The sequence below is a fragment of the Idiotropiscis lumnitzeri genome, unplaced genomic scaffold (assembly GCF_059441095.1).
Source record: "Idiotropiscis lumnitzeri isolate Australia: NSW breed Sydney's pygmy pipehorse unplaced genomic scaffold, RoL_Ilum_1.0 HiC_scaffold_104, whole genome shotgun sequence".
NCBI lineage: Eukaryota > Metazoa > Chordata > Actinopteri > Syngnathiformes > Syngnathidae > Idiotropiscis > Idiotropiscis lumnitzeri.
The window spans coordinates 11,752-25,593 of record NW_028283642.1 but is presented as its reverse complement, the minus strand read 5'-3'; the positions used below and the strand labels follow the sequence as shown (position 1 = coordinate 25,593).

The 13,842-nt window shown below is 40.9% G+C and overlaps 1 long non-coding RNA gene across 2 annotated transcripts; it reads left to right on the top strand.

The window, feature by feature from the left end:
* The first annotated feature begins 10,190 nt into the window (after positions 1 to 10,190).
* On the top strand, positions 10,191 to 13,573 carry LOC148315547 (uncharacterized). Of its 2 annotated transcripts, none has more exons than XR_015840828.1 (3): positions 10,191 to 10,303; positions 12,598 to 12,693; positions 13,376 to 13,573. It is a non-coding gene; the product is annotated as an uncharacterized LOC148315547 (long non-coding RNA). The 2 variants fall into 2 exon arrangements; XR_015840827.1 differs by lacking the exon at positions 13,376 to 13,573 and adding an exon at positions 12,997 to 13,100.
* The last annotated feature ends 269 nt before the right edge of the window (positions 13,574 to 13,842 follow it).

Sequence of the window (13,842 nt, the reverse complement as noted above, 5' to 3'; positions counted from 1 at the left end):
TCCCGGTCCCGATGACAAGCCACGGTGAGCCGGGCAGCCTCGCCAGTTCGTCCGGAATTTTGCGATCATAGCATATTCAGTAAATATAAACCTGCTAAATTAAATAATTGACATTCTGTCCCATAAATGTTTAAAATGCCGGTAATTGCCATACAATCCTTCAAGGGTCGACGAGCGATGTTCGGGAGGAGGAGCAGTGGTGGTGGTGCGTTTCCCTCGGGCATGTGTCGGTAAATCCAGCGGAGTTCAGCGGCAGTGGATTGAAGTTGTCCTGACACAGGTTGATGACATGACAGGAACAGGCAGAAGTGCGAGAAGCAGACTGGCCTGCGGGTCCACATGGCAGACAGGTGCTAACTTTGATAGGTAAGCTAAACTTTAGCCACAGTAGACGCGTCAGCGACTATGCAATCGGTGGGTGGCATTCATGAGAATCGGGATCGCTCAACATACAGATAATAATAAATAAAATCACTGTAACTGGAGGGATTGTAAACTGCTAAAGCAGGTACAACAAGCGGATCCAAAAAATTTCTGAGAGTTACCGGTGAGCAGTGGCAGCCAAACGTGCCAGCGTCCACTCAACCGGGAGTTGATTCAATATTCACAATATTTTATTATTTTGTCGTACAGTTGTTTAAAAATGGCTCGCTATCGCCCCCTAGAAAAAAAAAACAACAAAAAAAAACAGCCCCCTGTTTCACCAAACTGAAAATTTGATGAAGTGTGTACAAAGCCAAGACCTAATAAAAAGTCTCATGGAGCCGTATGCTAAATTGAACAGGAAGTCGGCCATTCTAAATTTATCAGAATCCGAAATCCTTTTATTGTCATTGTACAGTGTGCAACAAGATTAGGGAGCTCCCCTCTCCAGTGCAATACAACAATAATTTAATCAAATATATAAATTAGATAAGAGAATAAATATTGTGATGGAAAATAGTATGAAATTGGAGAAATACAACACAATACGTCGCTGTTCAGCAAGGTAAGGGTGGTCGTGTGTGTGTGCATGTGTGTGAGAGTTCAGAATGGTGATGGCTCTCGGAAAGAAAATGTTTTTCAGTCTATTAGTCTTTGATTTGATGCACCTGTAGTGCCTGCCAACAAATTTACTTCAAACATTGACGAGGCTTTGAAAACAAAAGCTGCTCTAACTTTAACTACAAGCAAATTCCTCTTGAAGATTCCTCACGTTATTTCTCTGAAATATTTCACATTTCCAACGTGCCAGTACCCCAACGTTGTCCGGGTGGCGAGGGCCCTTTATAGCTGCTCGCAGCTCTAGTTTTTAATTAATTTTTTTAAATCAATGGTGATGACAGTGAAATATGTCTTGTCTGGTATCATGATAGCTGGAGGATATTTTGTCATGATATTTTAGTCAGGCCTGATAACAGTGATGTATGCTGATTTAAGGCTACTTTTATTTTGAAATGCCGTATCACATTTTGGTGGGACCGCATTTGATGGACAACTGGGGTTGTCTAGTGTCCCCCAAAATGGGTCTGATATCACGATAGCTCGAGGGTATTTTGAAATGATTATTTTAAAATCAGTGTTGATGACAATGAAATGTGCATATTTCAGGTGGGTTTTTTTTTATTGTGAAATTACACATCAGATTTTGATGGGACCATTTTTGATGAACAGCTGGGGTCGTCTAGTGTCCAACAAAACTAGTCTGGTATTACGACAGCTCCAGCTCTTTTATTTTAAAATGCCTCCTTACATTTTGATGGGACTACTTTTGGTGGAAAGCTGTGTTGTCTTGTGTCCTCCAAACCTGGTTTGGTATCACCATAGCTAGAGGATATTTTTTAATGAAATTTTAAAGTCAGGCATGATGACAGTGAAATGTGCAGATTTCAGGCAACTTTTAGTTTGAAATTACAAATTAGATTTCGATGGGACCACTTTTTATGGACAGCTGGGGTAGTCTCGTGTCCCACAAAACTGGTCTGGTATCACGATAGCTCGAGCTATTTTTTTTTTTAACTCAGTGGTGATGACCGTGAAATAAGCGAATTTCAGGCTACTTTTATTTTGAAGTGCCACATCACATTTTGATGTGACCACTTTTGGTGGACAGCTGGTGTGGTCTAGTATCCCCAATCCTGGTTTGGTATCACGATAGTTTGAGGATATTTTTTAAAGATTTTTCTTTTAAATCAGTGTTGATCACAGTGCATATTTCAGGTGATTTTTTTATTTTTAAATGCCACATCAAATTTTGAAGTGACCACTTTTTGTGGACAACTGGGGTGGTCTGGTGTCCCGCAGAACTTGTCTGGTATCACGATAGCTTGAGGATTTTGTAATGATTTTAATTTTTTTAATCATTGGTGACGACAGACAAATAAGCAAATTTTCACGCTTTTATTTTTAAATATCCCATCAGATTTTGATGGGACCACATTTGTTTTTACGGTTCCGTCACCACGCGAGTGGCTACCTGCTAAAGCAGCACGGCTCACTATTTGAGCCTTTTTCGCGTGTTTTTTCCTTTACCCAGTTTTATTTATTTTACCTCATCGCAGCAATGGACATCCAAATTGCGGTGGTTTTATTGCTGCTGGGGGCTGTTTTTTGCGTGATCGTGTCCGGAGATGTCACTGGGAGCTACGGATCAATCGTTTACACAAGAGATCAGCTGTTAGCACTTCGTGCTAACCCCGTGCCGACTCCCGGAGCGAGACCCGATATCCCCCACGAGTTGAGGAGGAAGAGACGGGGGATGTCGCGCGGGGGCGAAACGCCAGGCAAAGAGGAGGCGTGACCACCCCGTCCTCCTGTCCGTTTTTATGGGAAATGTTAGATACCTTCCCAAGAAAATGGACGCGGCACGAGAGGAACTTCCAATGAGCTAGCTTGCTGATGTTCACGGATTCATGGCTAACAGACCTAACGCCGGACACCGTCGTGGAATTTGACGGCTTCCAAATACTACTTGCGGACAGGACACTGGAAAGCGGTAAGAGGAAAGAGGAGGGCTGGCTGTGTTTGTTAATGATAGATAGTGTAACCCTAGGCACATCACAGCTAAGGAGCAACTTTCCAGTCGGGACAATGAGCTGCTAGCTGTTAGCATGCGTCCATACTTGACAAGCATCGCGAGTTAACAAGGACGTGCACGTAACAGGTGCGTGAGTAAACTGCTTAAAACTTTGATCGTCATTCAGCTGACCTACAAATTGAGACGCTACAGTCAGTTTGACGTTTTTGTTTGCTTGATTGTGGATTGACATGGAGGAACAAGACAGTGGAAAGCGGACATTAAAAATGACGGAGAAAAGCTGTAGAAGATCACAAGCCTAAACGGATGCAGGCACGCAGGTGCAAATTTGCTCAATTGACCTCCATGCAACGTCAAATTGAACAATTGATGGAGGATGATGCAAATGTTGACGCTGTAAAAAACTGAGCTTCGTGTTTGCTTTAGCGGCATGGAGCAAGAATTTGTGGACCTCAATTCCGGTGTGCAAAATTTAAAGACTGAAGAGGATTTTGCCGATGACCAAAATAACTGGTTTGATCCAAAAAATGTAATTAATGGAAATGTGAGCAATGGAAGAAGGACGTTTTGAAACGTGCAGAGGAAGGATGCAATAAACAAATATCACCTGATGATAGTAGATCTGCATCAACTAACTACACCCATAGAAGTAGAAGTAAAGAATCTAACAGACAGAAGCTCACTTCTGTCAACGTCTTCAATTAAATTAAAGGCTCAAATGGAACGAGCATGTTTAAAGGCAAAGGCTGCTGATTTACAACAAAGGTTGGCACTTGAGCAAGAAGAAGCTGCAATTAAGGCAAAGAAGCAAATGCATGCAATGCAAACGGCACTCCCTGAGTCTGATGCTAAATTGGATGTCTTGAGAAGATATGAAAATACCCAGGAGGATGGTATCCACATTCCTGATGAGTGTGTTACAATTTAAACAAGGAAAAACATTCAATTACCATCACAGCCTATCAGAGCAACAAGCAGTGTTGACCTGAAATGCTCCCACTTCGACTATTCCAATGGCTAGATTTCCACATCAGACAGAAAGTAGAGAACAACAGGGACATGTGCTTGATGGCCTTTGCCAAGCAATCTCACAGCAAGCCAGTGTCGCAGAATACTTAGCAAAGAGTCAAAAAGCATCGCTACTTCCCGAACTTTCCATTCCTACGTTTAAAGGCGACCCTCTGCATTATAAAACCTGTATAGGTGCCATTGAACATGGGATTGAAGGCCGTACAAGTGATAACCGTGATCATCTTCAATTTTAGCTGCAGTATACTAGTGAACAACCACATGAGTTGGTGAAGAGCTGCATCCATATGGAACCTCTGACAGGATATACCAAAGCAAAACAAATCTTGAAGGAGTTTTATGGTGATGACTTCATGATAGCAGAAGCATATTTAAAGGAAGCCATGGATTGGCCAACAATCAAGTCTGAAGATGGTGTTGCACTTCAGTCTTTCACATTATTCCTTATGGGCTGTTTGAACATAATGGCAGATGTTAATTACATGGAGGACTTGGACAACATGGCTAATATAAAGGCATTGGCAAACAAACTTCCATACAGACTTATAGAATCTTGGAGAAAATTTGCCTGCAATCTCCAAGAAAGAACAAATAGAAGAGTGAAGTTTAAGGATTTTGTTGACTTTGTTGACAAGCACGAAAGATTCTATAAAACAGAAAACAAAATCACAACACACAGAAACACCAAAATCAAAGAAAGTCTTCACAACAGTCATTGTGCCCGCCAAGATGGAAAACAACAAAACCACCACGCCAAAGGCAGAACCTGTTTCAGTGGATGCTATTGCCAAACCATGTGCTAATTGTAATGGAGAGCAACAGTCTCACAATTTGTAAGGAATTTAGGAGAAAGCATCACAAGGATAAGATTGACTTCTTGAGGAGCAAGGGTCTGTGTTTTGCATGTTTGATGCACGGTCGCATTAGCAGTTGCTGGAAACAAAAGCTTCAATGTCAAGAATGCTCTAGACTGCATCCTACAGCACTACACATTGTCCATAAACTTCTGCAAAGAAACAGCCTAAGACGATTGTGAATAGCAGTACCTATTAAGTGCCCTCGTACAAACAACAGAAACCTGGGGTGTCACTGGGGCCTGTAAATAGGACTGCATCCTTTCAATAATTCCGGGATGGGTCAAGGCACAAAAAGGAACCAAGACAGTGACGACTTACTGTCCGGTTTAAAAATGCCCTGACGCCTTTTTTAGACTGAAATAACTTACTAAAGTTTTCGTTTTGTGCCATTCAGAATGGGAGAGGGAGCCAGGAGGCGAAACAGCCGTCTTGCCAGTTCAATCCCGCACACCCTCTGACTCTCACCCTCCGTTCTGCCTTTTTATTGAAACTAACTCATCAATAACTAATCACCAGAAGACAGAAAAGCATCAACAACTAATCACCAAGAGACAGAAAACATCAATAACTCACGGTATAAAGGTCAGTTTAACTAAAGCATCAATAACTAATCACCAGGGACTCCAGCAGGCAGAAAATCATAACCCAAGGTCAGTTTAACTAAACACATCTTCAGGATACGGTGTCTGTGTGTGTGTGTGTTAAAATAACAAGTAAGTGTCTCTGTGTGTGTTAAACATTAATGAGTGTATAAAAACATGATTATGAATACACAAACTGATTACCTATCCTCAGCCCATCTTACATTTCCCCCCTGTTGTGGATTTAAAAATCATGTCCTTACGGCTTTAAGACAGATCATCATAATGAAATCATACAACAGTGTGATCATCAGTGGAGTAGCGAAAACCTCACATTAGGGAAAAATTCCCCTCCTCCCTTCCGGCGTAGAATGAGATCCTCATAATTTGATGACCATCAGGGAATAAAACTTGTCCCTGGGGTGACTTGGTGGAGGCCCTTGCCTCGTTGTAGGAGAGGACAGCCGTCCTTACCTCCCGGATCTTCGTGTATGCTGTGTGTGTGTGTGCACGTGTGTGGACAGGGGCAAGAAGTCCATGTGTTTTTACGTTTTAGTGTCCAGTTTGAGTTCGTCATTCTCAACATTAATCAGGTTGTAACGGTACATTTGGGCAACAAACCTACGATTAACCATCATCTTTGTCATAAAAATAATGCAACATGAACAGACTAAACATAACAAAATGAAAACTATAATTATCCCTATATATTGTTTTTTTAAATTCTTCATAGTGGTCATAACATCAATAATTGTTTCATTTTTATTAAAAATGTAAATGCAGTAATGTACTCCAATCAAGGCTGATATTCCTTTGTTATGTACGTCATTAATTTCCAAACAATATCTAATCTTTTTGTTCTGTGGCTTCAACATATTTATCATCTCATCAATATTAGCACCACAGAGTACTGAGTTTCGAGATCCTCACAATAGTCGTTCTCAAAATGATATTTTTTTTTATCAATTTAGCTTTGTTAAGGTAAGATATTTTATTGACAATCTAACATTAATATGCAAAGAACATGTACATTAGTACAAAATGTAAAAAAAAATTGTGGTGGGGGGGGTGCGAATTGTTTTCTTCTTGGTAGGGGGGGCATGACAGGAAATAATTGAGAACCACTGGTCTAGTCACACACCAGCTCGGGTTCATTCCCTACCAGAGAAATGACATTCCATGTCCCCAGAGCTAGGCGCTTTATGTTGCCGGGGATTGGACTGCCTTTGACTGCCTCCTAGCTCAAAGGAAACCCAAATTCTTTGGTCCCGCCCACTGGTAGTGAGCCAAAGCCCTTGTATTAAATAATAAATAAATACATAAAATAAAAAAATTAATAAATTTAAAAAACGGACCGATCCACTGCTTGGGTTAGTTTGACCCACCTTGAGATCCGTTCCCACTCAGTGACAGTGTCTACAAGCCACTGCCACCAGGCCAGTGAACCGACGTCCAGGCAGTGACAAAAAACGTGATCAAATTACATTGCTCATCATAAGGTGTTTGTGAGACGCTCTTTGTATGTTTCCTCAATTAAGACCTGTTTTCCATTGGTGTATTTGAAAAAAGTGGTGAACCTGTTAAATTCACTACAAAACGTTAAGAAGATGAAAGTAATGTTTGAAGGAATATTATTTTTCTATCGACATGCCGGCGGGCGGGCACAGATAGAGAGTGATAAAGCAGCACCACCCGCGCGGGGCGTGCTGACGAAAAGGCAAGCGCTCCTCCTCTCATCGCGTCCTTATTAAGACAGAAAAAAGACGCTGTTGAATTTGACCTATTCGCAGTTCGAGCAGGTGCTTAACGCTGGAGAATATCACCACTTCGAAGTTCGAACTGCTGTTGAAACGGAGAGGTAAGTGTTTTTCGTTTGTTTTTATTCAAAACATGCCTCGAGTGCATTTGTTCATGGTTAGAGATAGTTGTGTGGAAAACACTATACAAAGTAGCACCATGGATGTGGGCCTACAACACTGGCCTAGCAAACATGTGCTCCTACATCGACATAATTGACGAGCTCCAGTTAAGCATTGAATAATTATAAAACGTCATGGTGCTTTTACTCATTTAAAGAACTAAACCGACGCGTATTTTCATCCGGTGGTCAGGTTTGCATTGAATGTGAGCACGAGGGACGCTAGCTTGTTGCGTTAGCTTTGCGGAGCTAACAGCTTGCACTTTTGTTATAGAACAACAGAATGCAAGTACCATGATAATTTCTGTCATTAATTTTTGTGTAAGACACGATGTTCACTGGTTAATTACATGATTCTTAAAGCAAAGGTTACTGTGAATGCAATTTTGGTAAGATTTTTGTAGTCACACTGCATAAATCTGTCTGTCTGTTGTTTAAACTTCAATATAAACTATTATGGTTGAAATCGTTAATTGGGATGGAGGGATTGATATTTTTTTAATTTATAATTTATTTTTCTTACACTGATATTGTTAAAACTCCATTTAGCCTATAGTATTAATAATTCTCAACACAAAACTGTCTTTTTTCTTTATAGAATAAACAATGCCTTCCCTGAGATGCAGGAAGTCCCCAAAGCAGGATACTATTGAACATGCAGTCAAGGGTCTGGACAAGACTGCAGAGTTAGAAGCGAAGTATATAAACTCATTTAAAGGTATGATGTTAACGCTTTTGCTAAGATATATTATTGTTTTCTGATAACCAAGCTGACATCGTTTTTTAAGTGGTTATTTTACATTAAGAGTGTCTTGACCTTTTCTTTTGTCAGTTTCAAGTTATTTCAGTGAGCGTGAAACCTGATGGTAGGAGTTCTATCTAAATTAAGGCTGTACTTGATGACGCCCTCCGGCATTTTTATACCACAATAGACCGGTGAACAAGTCCGATATTGATAGTCTAGTGTAAAGCACGTTATACGTCACAGAGATCACGTGACGCGATCCAATATGACTGTGTATACAGTGTATGTCATTGTTATGAAACTAAATAATCTTAAAGTTTTTTTTTTACGTAACCAGGTGCCATTGACATTTGTACTTTCAGTCCTAATACATACTGGCTAATGCAATGCTGGAAAATGAATTTTGGCTGGTCTGTTCCTTTAAAATCATAAAGAAGGGCTCTGCTCTATCCCTCACAAGAAGCAATGTTTCAAACCACCCTACATTAGTATAGTGGCCCAAATGAATATGATGACTCCTTATTTGTGTGCTTAAAAATATGACGAAGCTATCTTGATTTCCCTGTTAACTAGGTCGAGGAGTATTTACCAAGGCCCCTTTCAGGAAAGACGACTTTATTCTTTATTATGGAGTACAGAGGAAAATTGATAGATTCTGATAAATCTCAACGCAGGAAGATGGATGGAAGAGGCACTGTCTTTTTGTTTGACTTCCGCCGGCAAGAAAAAACTTGGAGGTGAGGCAAAGATTGAGATGTTATCTTATTTTTGTTTTTATTTAAAAAAATAAACACATACTCATCCCATAAGTGTTAGGGGAAAAATCATTCTCTAAGCAAAAATGTATACCGTATTTTCGCACCCAAAAGACGCGCCGTGTCAAAGGGCGCAACACCTGTTGAGGCCGCTATTTCTGTCTTTGTAACATATACTGGACGCACCGCCTGACAAGACGATAGCACAGCTGCTGTTAGCATAGCATGAACTTGGCAGAGCTGCCCACACTGACACAGCCGATAGCAGCCTACTATGCCCCAATAACATGAGCAATCACCCCATTGTTGCAGCAGACGCCAAGTCTCTATTGACAATAGCTGACAATGGCTCAGGCCAATATTAGGTGCATTGGCAATAGCCTACAAAGCAACGTCAGGGGAGGGACTTGGCTGCTCACCACACACAAAAAATAAAAAACTCATCATACAAGCAAACAATGAAACATAGAAATAAGATTAACACAAACATGTATCTCTCATGCCATCAATATACCCCAAAAAAATGAAAATAATACAAAAGCCACTCAGCCTTAGCTAATTCAAGCAATGCATTCTGGGAGCAGAGACCCACAATCCCATAGCTGTTTAGAGAGATTTGCATGGCTGTTTAAAGAGATGTGCTGTTATGCTTTGGACTTTTTGTCTGTTGTCTAAACCTGGGACGTTTCTTGCTTGCAATAACATAAATGATAAGACAGACTAAAACATTGTGGACAGCTGCCCTTTGTCCAGCTTTTTCCAACACCATCACCCAAACATTATAGTCAGATGGTGTATTTGTCACGGTCGATTGTAAGCATGGACAACTCACTCTTTGCCCAGCAGGGTGTGCTAACATGCACTTCCAACAGCTCGTTGATGACAAGGGCTGATGGACGTGAGTGGTACTTTGTCCATTTAATGGACGCATCGACTGACAGGGCGCTTTGTTTGCTTATGACTGCGAAAATACGGTAATTACTTTTATTCATGCGTTGAATCTGTACAAATGAAAATATAGACCATGAAGTCTCAAAGACAAGCTGTTAATAGGGTCTGATTCCAATAGAAATTTCTTGTATGATTTGATTTAGAAGATTTAAAAATTGTGGATTTCCTATTTTTATGTTTTGTGTACACAAGATTGTCTCAAAGATTAATTTCTGACATTGATTGAATAATTGTTTTTTTTTTTTTTTAAATCTATTTTAAGTGTTGATGCCGCTCAAGAAGATGGCAGTCTGGGAAGACTGGTTAATGATGACCACATGCACCCCAACTGTAAAATGAAGAAGAAGACAACAGAGGACAGACCACACCTCTGTCTGTTTGCGCTCCGAGACATTGATGTTGGCGAAGAAATAACTTAAGACTATGGACCAGCTGGCCTTGGAGAACACAGGTTTGTAAGATGCATCTTTAAGTACAATAACAGAGCCCACTTGTGGTGTTCTGGTGATGTAGTTTCCAATTAGTTTGGCAATCTAATAAATGTATGTTGAGGTTTCTATGGAAGTTGAACATGCTGACTGACTGGGGGAGTTCTCCATTGTCCACTATCTGTAATTCAAATTTGTGGGTCTGAGTCAAAGTTTGGCTCTTCAGGAACAACGAACTGGTCAGGGAGTGACAGTATTACAAAGTTCTGCGTTACTCTTTTCTGGGCGGTGGCCCTGTTAGGCCATCATATGCCATATTGCAAATATCCCCATTGTGGGACTAATTAAGGACATCTTTATGTTGTGGTTTCCCTACCAGAACCAGCACCAACCCTGTATATTCATGATATAAAACACTGTTTCAATTTGATATTTAGCCTTTCTATACTGTAAAAATAGAAGACCCCAGGCTTTCCTGCGCCCCCTTGCCCAATTGGTGGTGTTCAGGAGACAACCTGGGACTGAAATATCAGTCACAACCAGTGTTGTTTTCGTCACTGATGACTATGACGAAAATACTTCGTTAACGCCCCTTTTTTAATGACGATGACAAGCTAAACGAGGTTCTTTTATGACGAAAACATGACGTGATGTACATGAATTTTTTTCGTTGACGAGACAAAATTGTTAGCATGTGGTTCATAAATTATTTTATGTTGCTTTTAGTGAAATAAAGCCACAACAGTTGCCCAACAAAATGTTTTGCTTCTCTGCTTATTTTGGAGCAGTGAGCATTGATTCCACTGTTGCCACTTTTTTCTGTTTGTAATGAAGAATCCTTTGTAGTCCATCCAAAAGTCTTTGTTATTGGGTGGAAACCTTGAATGCCTTGTTTTAACTCAAATGGACTTAAACCCATCCATCCATCCATCCGTTATCTGTACCGCTTCTCCTCACTAGGGTCGCGGGGGGTGTTGGAGCCGATCCCAGCTGTCTTCGGCAGTAGGCGAGGTACACCCTTGAATTGGTGTCCAGCCAATCGCAGGGCATACATAGACGAACAACCATCCACGCTCACACTCATGCCTAGGGGCAATTAGAGTGTCCAAGCAACTTGCCATGCATGTTTTAAGAATATGGGAGGAAACCGAATTACCCAGAGGAAACCCACGCAGGAAGGCCGGAGCCAGAATCGTACCTACGACCTCAATATTGTGAGGCCATCCTGCTAACCAGTTGGGCCACCGTGCCGCTTGGACTAAAACCTTTGTGAATAAATTGACGAAAACTAGGGTAAAACTTTTTTTGCGTTTCCGTCGATTAAAACTGGACTAAAACCCTTTTTTTAGTTTTCGTTGACTAAAACTGGACTAAAACTATAACGAATTGGGATGACTAAATGTGATGTAAACAAATCAGCACTTTGTCCAAATGACTTGGACAAAATCTAAAATGCCTGCCAAAAACAACACTGGTCACAACACGTGTCTACAGAAGATTAATTGGCATGGGCGAAATTAATTAGTTTTATTTCATTCATGAGCTTATGTTTTGTTTTGGGTGGCTAAGGCTTAAAATGTGTAAAAATCTAATCCAACCTCAAATATAATTAATTCAATAAATTTATGATGCTACTAAAACATCGAAGCAGCCTCCTCCAGGCTTTACAGACTCAGAAATGGAGGTATGCGTATCGTGTACTCATCCTGTCGTGTCTCGAGATGTTAAAATTGCAGTTAGATAGACGTGTGCTGATTAGACAAGACTTCTAATATATCTGGTGTCACAGGATATTTGTCAGTGAATGTGTATGTCTGGTTTGAGGCTCACTCAGCTTTTTCTTGTGTTGTGGGGTCCAGTTGAGTTGAATTGCGTGTCAGGTATGTTGGCCATCTGACACCCAACTGTCAGGTTTGTGTTTGTGGGGACCCCGTAGAGCCATTTTTATTGTTGACATAAATCATAGCTAATCATCTTTTCCTTCATTATCATATGAAATACAGTTAGGAGTTGTATGTGCCTTTACTATGTTATAATCTTAGAACCTACCAGCCACTACAGGTGTCCGACAAGAAGACTTTTGGCTGTCCTGTGCTCCATTGCGGCCCTGGTGGCGTTCAAAAGACAACCTGTGACTGAAATATCAGTCACAACATATCTCTACTGAAGATTAATTGTCATGCGCTAAAGTAATTGGTTTTGTTTCATTCGTGAACTTGTTAGTTTTTGTTTTGGGTGGCCAAAGCCTAAAATGTGTAAAATTCTGATCCATTTTCTTTTTTTAATTCATTAAATTAATATTCAACTTGTTCATTAGGATGGAGGACAACCGACAATGACTGAATCGGCTGAGGTTGATGCCACCAGAACATCGAAGCAGCCTTCTCAAGTTTTGACAGACTCTGAAAAGGAGGTATGCGTATCATGTGGTCATCCTGTCGTGTCTTGAGATGTTAAAATTACAGTTAGATGTGAAGAACATTATAGGAGCAATCATGTTATCGAATGTAATAAAATAATATCACACACAGTCTAATATCACACACACAGTCTAATATCACACAACAGTTTGATTTTACATACAGTCCAATGTTATGCACAGTTTAAATACATAACACATAAATACATAACACATAAAGTTTCATGATATTGTTACTAACTCTAGTTCATTTATTAACTAAAATCTAGGAACTAACCATCACACCACCGCACTTAGGTTAGGACGACCACTTAGGTCAGGGCAACCGAACAAACTCCACTCCTGAACACACATGAGGGGAGGCGGACATGGACCAAGTAAACACCAGCTGGACCGAAGTAAACATGCCCTTGACAATTTAGGTACCTTTGAATCGGTCGTATGTACTTGTATTGATTTCTGGATTGATTGAAATGTGTCGGCACATGTCGACGTGACTTATGATATTCAATAAAAGGCTTGGAGAGAACTGGAGGTTCAGAGATCAGACCTGTTCACTGAGGTTTCATCTCTCCCGGCCGGAAACTTATAGTCTGCTGTCCGTGTCTGGATTCCTACTTGCCGAGGCGTGAGTCGCTCCCCCACACAGGAGTGATTCTCCCTTGACATTTTACAGTGGTCCTTCGGTCCTTCAAAACGGGTGTTGACCGGGTCATGCGGAGGGGGAGGCGGTGACGACCGGAGGAAAAGACTGTGCACAGCAACCAGGACTTAAAAAACCTCATCTCGTCCTGATTTTGAGGCCGGTCTCGCAGGATCTCCCGACGAGTGCCCCGGTTGACATCCGACTGAACCAGAGGAAAGACACGGACGGCAAGGGGTAAGACAAAAACTTCTTGAAGTATTTTGGGTACCACGGCACCTAGACGGTTTTTGGTATGAGACTTAGCTACTTCACTATTGTTGTTGTTCACTGCAGATAACGTAACTTCTGCAGATTTGGAACATTGTTGCAGATAACGTAACTTCTGTAGATTTGGTTTAGTCAAGAAAACATTACTGCAGATAACGTAGCTTCTGCAGATTAAAAACCAGTTGTTTTAACGGTGCACCTGGGTAACGGAACTCCCGGGTGGTTCGGGT